General features: G+C 46.3%; 1 long non-coding RNA gene across 1 annotated transcript; it reads left to right on the top strand.

Annotated features, from left to right (window-relative positions):
* Positions 1-3440: 3440 nt before the first annotated feature.
* On the top strand, positions 3441-4379 carry LOC129150622 (uncharacterized). The gene is made up of 3 exons (XR_008557340.1): positions 3441-3658; positions 3737-3901; positions 4327-4379. It is a non-coding gene; the product is annotated as an uncharacterized LOC129150622 (long non-coding RNA).
* Positions 4380-9621: the final 5242 nt, after the last annotated feature.

Raw genomic sequence — 9621 nt, 5'->3', positions numbered from 1 at the left:
ATTGCTTAGTAGCCTGCAAATCCTTCCTTAGGTGACATTCCTGTTGTTATTGTTACCCAGACAGGAGGTGTGGCAGGTGTGTAATAGATGATGAGGGCAGCCCGGTGCACTTCCAGAGCCCTGCTTCTAAATTGCCTCCCCGCCACCCCGAAAAGGACATAGCGGAATAAAGTGAGATTCTCCTTTCCCCTGAATCACATTTGTAGCTACAACATTTATTTTGCTCCAATTCTGTGCTGTTGACTTTAAATATTGTAGCTTTCCACGTGGCGGATTGGGAAGGGCTTGAAGGAGGAAAGAGTTAGTTCAAGTTTGCATGACTGGCATGGAAAAGAGCAAGACTGCGCGACCTGGCTGTGTTCACCCACAGAACCTTCTGCTGCTTGCTGCCCAGATCCGGGCGCTGTGCGCGCAGGGGACAGCGTGGCTCTCCGACAACCGTTGGCCACTGGCATGTCGGACACACTCCTGCCTCTGGACCTTTCCACGGGCCGTTCCCCTGCTGGAGTTCTCTTCCTATATGAGTTACATGGTCACTCCCTCCTTTACACAAGGCCCCATTTCCCATTGCAGTCCCACCCCAGCCCTCATTCCCCTCCCCCTTCCCTGCTGTGCATCTCTGCGCTCATTGATCGCACCACCTCTCTGCCACAGGCGTCCCTGTATCTGACTCTCGCTCTCCGGACTTAGAAACTGGGTTCAGATTTGAATAGCTAAGGGTGTATTTTCCTCCTTTATTTTGTTTAGTATCTGTCCTCCACTCTCTCCATGAGGGCAGGTTTGTTTTTCCCCTGTTGTGTTCACTGCAGAATTGCCGGCTCCTGGATCAGTGCCTGGCATGTGACCGGTGTTGATGAACAGGTGCTGAGTGAATGCTGTGTCCACAGCAGCAGATGCTGTGGTGAGAGGGTAGGTGGGGACCAGGGCAGGGCCCAGAGCAAGAGCTCGATAACGGGGGAGGGTGAGCAAGTTCTAGCTGCGAAGGGAGCCAAGTCCGCTCCTCCAGGGCAGCAGGCGTCCAGCTGGGCCTCAAGGGCGTTTATTCTCGATGCCGTGTCCCCTCTGCTGCAGCGGGAAGGGAGCTGTGAAGGCACAGAACCAACCCACAGAGGCCGGGGCTGAATCAACGCTGCGTCCACGCAGCACAGGGAGCGGAGGCCATTCCTCACCACCCGCAGCTTTGTTCTGTCCACTGGTCTTGAGCCCTGGGGCGCATCTGAGTTGTTGCCATGATTGTTTCGAGGCTCAAAAGCCAGTGAGACAAATTGGGGACATCAACTCTTCAATGCAGAGGACCCCAGAGTCAGCCCTTGCGCCCCGTGGTTCCCTGACTCCATCTCTAGGATGTCACTCGACCTCGCTGCTAATGACCGAGGGCATGTTCTGCTCTGGAATCAGGAGGGCTCCTTGGTGGCAGGGAGGGGAGCAAGGGCTCCAACACTCAGTACCGGTGTGACAGGGGTCACTAGTGCTCTGCACCTCCATGTGCGTTATGTCTTCTCCGTGGGATTATTGTGAGGATTAAACGAATTAAGTAGTGTGACGTCACTGGAGCTGAGCCTGGAAGATGGTCAGAGCTTCTTGTCTGGGTCTCCCCAAGTGTCCAGGAGTGTGTGGCACCTGGGGGTGCTCATCCAGTCTACCGGGGAGATACGAGTGAGGATATGGATGCACAGATGAGTTCGCGTGGCTGCCAGAGGGAACCCTTCCTGGTGCCGCTCCTGGACGGGAGAGCTTCTGGCAGCCCGCGATCAAAGCCAGCCGGGGAGGGTTTAATCACCGGGGTTCCTTTCTGGTGATCACAACAGGGAAGGGCAGGGCTGAGTTAGTAACTATAACCACAAACACACACTTGGTAACGAAGCAATTTGGCAAAGATCCCCAGTCTACAGGGAATTTCCCCTTGAAAGCGAGAAGAATAGTGATGGCTTCCTGCAGGGCTTTGCGTCTGAGCCTGGCCATCCTTTCACTGAGGCCAGAGGCCCTGCCGCTCAGGTCAGTGGACATGCGGCGTCCCTGGTCCTCCGTGGGCACAGTGGAAGGTCGCTCCGGACTGGGTCTTCTCACTCAGCCCTCCATGGCAGTTGCTGCGTTTGCCCATCGGCTCCTGTTGAGGCCTTGGTCTCTGTGTTCTCCGCAATGCATGCACTACCCGCTGAGGTTTTCCCCACAGAATCTTTTTAAAAAAAAAAACATTTTATTGATTTTTTACAGAGAGGAAGGGAGAGGGATAGAGAGTTAGAAACATTGATCAGCTGCCTCCTGCACACCCCCTACTGGGGATGTGCCCACAACCAAGGTACATGCCCTTGACCGAATCGAACCCGGGACCTTTCAGTCTGCAAGCCGACGCTCTATCCACTGAGCCACACCGGTTTCGGCTCCCCGCAGAATCTTAAACGCAGGCTTTGAAACAAGTTTTTGTGCTGGTGTCTTTGCTCTTTCTCTGCGATGGAGGTTACGTGGGTCAGAGGAGGAATGGAAGGAGGCGGAGGAAACATGAGGTGGCTGCACTGTCTCCCTCCGGCACCAGAGCTCAATGCTCCATTTCTTGACCTCTCACACCAAAGGCAGGTGCCCATGCCTCCCACCTCTTCACAGACCTGGGTGATGGGCAGCAGCTCGGATTCCTCTGGTCTCAGAAAGGGACGTGCCTGTTCATGGGAAATAGCAACTCCCCATCGTGTCATGTTCCCTTCCTCCCAAGGGAAATCTCTTGTTTTTCCATTTCTTCAAGCAACCATCGTCCTCTCCTTCGCTTGTCATCACTGGCCATAAATCCACTCACAGAACCTCATTCACGCATCATGGACTGGTTAGGATGCCCAGGTTCAAAACCAACCAGATCCCCCTTTTTTTGTCCATGAGTTGTTTGTTTTCCCCAGTAGGTTGCCTTTGAGATCATATTGGGCAGGGTTGAGATTAGAACATTCATCTTCCATTCAACCCCGTGACTGAGACATTTATCAATTCCCAGAACAGCTCTATCTGTTTATAAAAATTGGTGAGGTTTGGGCCAGGTTCTTTCAGAAAGAGCCTCCCACTGTCAGAATTTTAGATTCTAATGATCTTTGAGTCATAGTTTACATAGATGGAGCTAGAAGCCAGAGCCCTCCCAGGGTTGACAAGACTTCAATCTTTTCTTTTTAAAAATGAATTGTGAACCCCAGAGTTTGGGGCCTCAGACAAGGTGCTTGGCAGGCTGCTCTGTCTTTGTACAGGCTGAGTACATATGAGTACACAGTGATGTTCCTGGATTTAGGAATCCGTGTACACACAAGCACACATGTGCTTAGATACACACACCGTTTACCCCGCAGATCACTGGGAAAAGAACTGTTGTTTCAGGGCAAGTGTGACTTCATAGGTGTGGTGGGCATGGTGAAAGATGAGTGAACTTCACGTAGCAAAACGAAACACTAGGAGAAAAAAGTGTGGCGGAACAAGCATACCGTCAGTGAGCTGAGGGACAACGTTATGTGGCCTGCTGGATGTGCAATTGGGTTTCTGAAGAAGAGAAGACAAAAAAACAGATGAAGAAATAGTGGCCAAAACTTTCCCAGATTTGATGGAAACTGTAAAGACACAGATCCAAGAAGCTCGGTGAACCTCAAGCACCGATGTCAAGCTACTAGGGAAACTGCTGTGAGTGAGCAAGGTGAGTGAGACTCTCAGATCCCTCCCAGGCAGGGGGAGCCATCCATTTAACAAGAACAAATGTAGTTCTCCATCGTAGGGTGGGAAAGACAGCCAGGATGGACCCCATTCTTGAGGGGGAAGCCGGCTCCACAAACCTGAATCTCTGAAATGTTCTGAAGATGTTGGTGCAAGTGTGAATTGTGGAAGAATGACTGGAACCATGGAATAAAGAAAAAATGAACAGAGAAGTCAACAGATGAAGGTTATTGATTATCAGTCCTGGGCTTTATCTGATATTCTGGTTGTTTGTTAGATTTCTTGAATTTTAGATTCACCTTAAACTTTGGAATGCAAAGATAAAGAAAAGCTTCCTCAAAGTTTGATTCCAAGTGCCTGTTGATGGTTCAGAGAAAATGACCTAATGATATATTCATTATTTTCAAGTTCCTTTCCTCTAACATAACCAAACCACAACAGTAACAATAGCAATAACAGCAATAAGAAAAAAAACAAAACTCACCCAGAATTTTTACTATTCACCTTCAGCTATTTGGAAAACAAAACTTAAACTTTATAGCAATATAGCCTTTCAAGAACAACATGGGTTTGGTATAAAAGCTAAAGAGTGAACTCAAGTATCAAAATAAAGAAGTTTCCAAATGCCTGCCTCTTTTTCTCTTTCAACAGATGTTTTTCCAGGTAGCTTGGAAATCCTGAACTAGAGATGCCTTTGACCTGAGGAGAAAGGAATATACAATAAAATTGCAAACCAGAAAAGTGTATTGATTTTTTTCAGTTGCTTTTTCTGTTCGCCATAGAAGTACCATCAGGCTGTAGTGAATGATGTGTAGGGAAGTAAGGGGAGAAAATAGAGAGATGGCCCTGGCCAGGTGGCTCAGTTGGTTGGAGCGTCATCCTGGACTAGAATTTGGATTTGTTCTGAAATTGTTATAAGGAACCATCGGTGGGTGTCAGTGGCTGGTGGTCAGGTCAGACTTGCATTTTATATTATTCTTTTTTATTCAGTATTTTTTCTTTGCTTTTTAGTTTTGCAAGTTTCTATTAAAATACCCTCTAAGTTCATGGATTCTTTCCTCAGCCATGTCCAGTCTAATAATGAGCCAGTCAAGGGCATTCTTCATTCCTGTTACAGTGTTTTTTATTTCTAGCATTTCTTTTTTATTCTTTCTAAGAATTTCTCTGCTTTAATACCTGGCTGTTCTTGCATGTTGTCTAGTTTTTCTGTTAGATTGTTACCATATTAATCATAGTTATTTTGAATTCCCAGCTGACATTTCTGTATCTGGTTCTGATGTTTGCTCTGTCTCTTCATGTTGTGTTTTTTGCCTTTTAGTGTGTCTTGTAATTTTTGTTGAAAGTCAGACATCACCCATCCAGCACTGGTTCCTGCGGAGGTTTCTGTTTGTGGGTTTCTGCTTTGGTAAATTGTGATTTTCTGTATCTATATGTCTGCCTCTCCAGTTGCTTAGGCAGTGGTTTGCTCTGAGATTTCAGTTCTCTGGTGGCTCTATGAACACTTGTTGATTCAGTTTGTTCAGCTCTTTACTTGTTGGCGGGACAGAATGATGACTTCCAGGCTCCTTACATGGCAGACTGGCCAGACTTGCATTTGAGAAGCTTGCTCTGTTGGGACATGGAGGATGGGGGCCAGAGGGAGAGGGGGAAGTAGGGAGATCAGTCAGGAGGGTTCACAGTTGTCCTAGTGAGAATATCCCTGAAGTGAGGGAGTGAGTCAGGCAAGGAGAGGAGACAGAATTTGGACTCTCAGGGTGGGAGGGTTTGGAGGCTGACTGATAAGTAGGAGCTCAAGATTCTTCTAGGTTTTTAGCCCAGGTGGGTGGGTGGATGACAGTATTGATGACTCGGCAGGAAATAAGGATGATCAGGCAGATTTTCTGAGGTCAGTAGAGGATGGAAAGTTTAATTTTGGCATTGATATTAAATTCATTGGATTTGACCTGCACGGGGTGGCTGCTTCTTCTTTTTCTAGTTTTGCGGTTTTGATACCCACTGGAGATAATCTTAAACATGTGCCTGATTTTACTTTAATAAAGGATATGATATGGTGGAAGGAGCCCTGAATAGGAAGGGAAGAGGTGTTCTGGTTTTTTCTTGGTCCCTGACTAGCTGTGTGGTCGTAAGCAGATGTCAGTGCAGCCCGTTTCCCAAGCCCCTTTCTGTAGGTGAGATGCATGGGGACTTCCTGGGTGCTTACTAAAAAAACACACCTCGACTCATCCCAGGGTCACTGAGTCAGATTTCCCAGGGGAGAGCCCAAGTAACTCTATTTAAATTTTTAAAAATTTTGACGTATTTAAAAAGGCACAGAAAAGATGCAAGAATCATACAAAGAATTCCTGAATAACCTCACCTAGATGATCTGAATGTTAACATTTTACTGTGTTTGCATTCTTCCTCTCAGTGCACATGTGTGGCGCGCGCACATGTCTCTTAGTGTGTAATTTTTTTCTGAACCATTGAAGAGAAAGATGTCAGACATGATGCCTCTTTACCCTTAAATATCCTTGTTTTCCAAAAGTCAGGATTTATATAATAATTAAATTAAAAAAATTAACTTTATTCAGATTTTGCCAATAGCCCAACAATGCTTTTTATAGAAAAAGTAAAGGCAGGGCCTTGCATTCCATTGCCATGTCTCGTTAGCCTCTCTTAATCTGGAACAGTTCCTGAGGCATTGTTATTTTTTATGCCATTGGCATCATTAAAGAGTCAGGTCAGTGATTTCGCAACATGTCCCCCACTCTGGGTGTGTCACGATTCCTCATGACTGGGTTTGGATTATGCACTCTGGGCCATCTGTTGTGCCAAGGAGTGATGCTGTGTCTTTCTCTATGAATTAAGTCCCGAGGGCCCTGAGTCGGTTAGTTCCATTCCTGACAATGGTGTCTTTGGTCATTGGTTAAGGTGATTCCTGCCAGGTTTCTCCACTGTAAAGTGATTTGACCCTTTGCAATTAATAAGTGTCTTGTAGAGTAAGCATGTCAAACTTGCGGGCCACCATTGTAGAGGGAGGTTTTGAGACAATATTAGTTTCCACTAGCATTGGCTTTCTACTCTTTATAAATATAAATATATATTGACTTCAGAGAGGAAGGGAGAGGGAGGGAGATATAGAAACATCAATGATGAGAGAGAATCATAGATCAGCTGCCTCCCGCACACCCCACACTGGGGATCAAGCCTGCAACCCAGGCATGTGCCCTGACCAGGAATTGAACCGTGACCTCATGGTTCATAGGTTGACGTTCAACCACTGAGCCATGCTGGCTGGGGCCTCTCTACTCTTAATAAGGCTTCCAGGGGATTCTGGTGTGCTGGCATGGCTTGGTTTGAGGCCCAGTGTTTGGGAACCTCTATGTTCATTGGACAGCAAGCTCTGTGAAGGTGGAGCTTTGTCCTTCTGGTGTGCTCTCCCAGCATTGGCCGAATGTCCCGTTCCCAGCAGGTGTTCAATGAGTGGAGAAAAAGAAAGCCAGATGCAATTGTATCTTCTCTCTGGGTTGTGTATCTTCATCAGTAAAATGAGGGAGATGACCAACATAACTAATATTTTTTGATTGTATAAGTTTCCACTTGCCCAAATGAGATGGTAATTCCATTATACAAATGCTTTTTTATCATGGTAGACTGGGGCTGTGTGTGTCATGGGAATAAAGGAACAAAGACATATTTTACAGCTCAATACATGCCACAGGGAATGAAGGTTGAAATTGGTTTATTCATTCCTGCTCGTTCAGTCAGCACATTTTTATAGCACACCTTGTATGTGCCAGGCACTGCTACAGGAATTGGGAATCCAGCAGTAACAAGATGGCGTGTCACCTCGGGATGCTAAGATCTCCCACTTTCCTCAGCTGTGGTCAAGCACTTGGTGATGGGCGAGGACAGACCTGCAGAGACATGGCTCTCTCCTCTCAGGTAAATCCTGGTGCCCATAAGGCCTGAGCAAGCCCCGCCCAGGAGGAGGGGGCCACGGTGTGTGCGCCATGCAGGGAAGGCAGCCCTCAGTGACGGAGAAGCCTCCGGAGCCCAGGGTTGCTGTGAGATTAGGCTCCAGCATCATCCGTCTGAATGTCTGATGTATTTGTGTTGTGGAAAACGCACTTTGCATTGTTTTTCAAGGAATGAATCTGATCAGAGCCTGTTTATTTCTCAAACCAGCCCTGGGTAAAAGCCAAGATAAACTCTTGATACTTTCTGATTCATAAGTAAACTTAAGCTGCTTATATACAGATGAATTTTCCAGAATAAAATTAGTTAGGTCATGATAGTGAGTTAATTACCACAGTGCTGATGTGTACAGTATAATTTAGATGAGTCAATAAATGTCCCGCAGTAAACATCTTATAACAAATACAGCTTCCTAAAACAAACAAAATAGCAAGGAAATGCAATTCTCCATAAACAGCCATGCAAAGCAAGCATGGAGGGATTAAGGGTTACATTCCAGAACAGGTAATAATAAGGCTTTTAGAATTTACAAACCAATGTCACTGGAGAAGTTTTGCAACCAAATAGCCTAGTCTCAGTTTGGCAAGATAGAGAATAAGAATTGGTCAAACTGGTTAGCTTTTATATCCTTGAGTGTCTTTGAGGTGTTTCACTTATAAGTGTCCTTCACCTTCTGTGGTAACTTCTTAACAAGACATAACTGTGGGCTCAGTGCTTTGTATTCTCAAAATACTGTGTCAGTAGCTTTCTCATTGTCGTAAGGTCTGTTGAAATTTGTGGCCTTTGCTTCCAACGGTACTCTTAACCAAAGCTGAGTATAAGAAGGCAGAGTTTATTGTGTGTTTTTTTGTTTGTTTCTATACATCACATTTATTGATATGTAGATGTTCTATTTCTTAAGCCCCCAGTACATTGTTGTTTTCTGGAGACTACCTATTAAACTATTAATCATAATTCACCAAAGGAATATAATTTAATGTGGGCAGCTTTTCTCAGGGGTCCTTGGTTTTCCTACCTGTGGTCTCTGTCCACTCTTCCTTTGTGTTCTCTGTCTGATTCGATCCGACTCATTCTTCCAGGACATTTCCCTTTGAAGACTTCCTCAGCCACTCCAGGCAGAGCTAACCTTCCCAACCTCTCTGCTCCCACAAGGACCTCACTGTGTGCTGGCATGTCTCTCCAGGTACAATGTTTGTTCCATGGTAGCGACTATCCTATCTTATTCATGTCTGTGTCCACAGTCCATAGCATAGTTCACACCACAGAGGAAGTGCTTGGTAAAGTTAATTGAGTAAATGAAACAACTAACGAAGGAGGCAAAGGGATTCCAGGGGAAAATGCTCGCCTGAATCAGTGATGATGGAGTGATTGGCGTGAATGACTGAGTGGGCATATTTTGCTGAGTGGTGGAGTTAGAGGGATGGAAATGCTCCCACGCCCCACTCCCTGCACAGCCCCGCCTTCCTGCCATAGAGCAAGGCCCTCTGGACTGTGTCGTCAGAAACGGGGGTTTTTAGAGCCATCTTCTGGGCGAGAGAATGCAGATGGTTCCTGCCTTGGTTCCTCAGTATTTCCCGAGATCACTCTCACTCCCACCAGCAGAAATCCCCAGGAAATTCCCTGAATTATCAAACCTACACCAGGGAATCAGGAAGGTGTAACATGTCAATGTCATATTTACTTACATATGGCAGATGAGCTACATGAACATACCCCCCTTTCCTGTTAAAACTCTTCTAAAAGGCTAGGAAAAACCTATAAACCTTCATCTGTAAAGAATGTCAAGAGGAGGGAACAGCAGGCAAGGGATTTAAACACATTAGGAGAAGTGGCTGTAGAAGAGAGGTGGCTGGGTCAGTAGCGGAGAGGAATTTATAAATAGCGCCTACAGAGTGCGAACCGGGGAGGGCCGGGCCAGCTGGGTCTTAGACCAAGTTAATGGCAGAGCGAATGAAAGACATGCAAACCATAAGCCCAGATGGCTCTTGT

The sequence above is a fragment of the Eptesicus fuscus genome, chromosome 10, assembly GCF_027574615.1.
Source record: "Eptesicus fuscus isolate TK198812 chromosome 10, DD_ASM_mEF_20220401, whole genome shotgun sequence".
Classification (NCBI taxonomy): Eukaryota; Metazoa; Chordata; class Mammalia; order Chiroptera; family Vespertilionidae; genus Eptesicus; species Eptesicus fuscus.
This window is presented reverse-complemented; position numbering and strand designations above follow the sequence as displayed.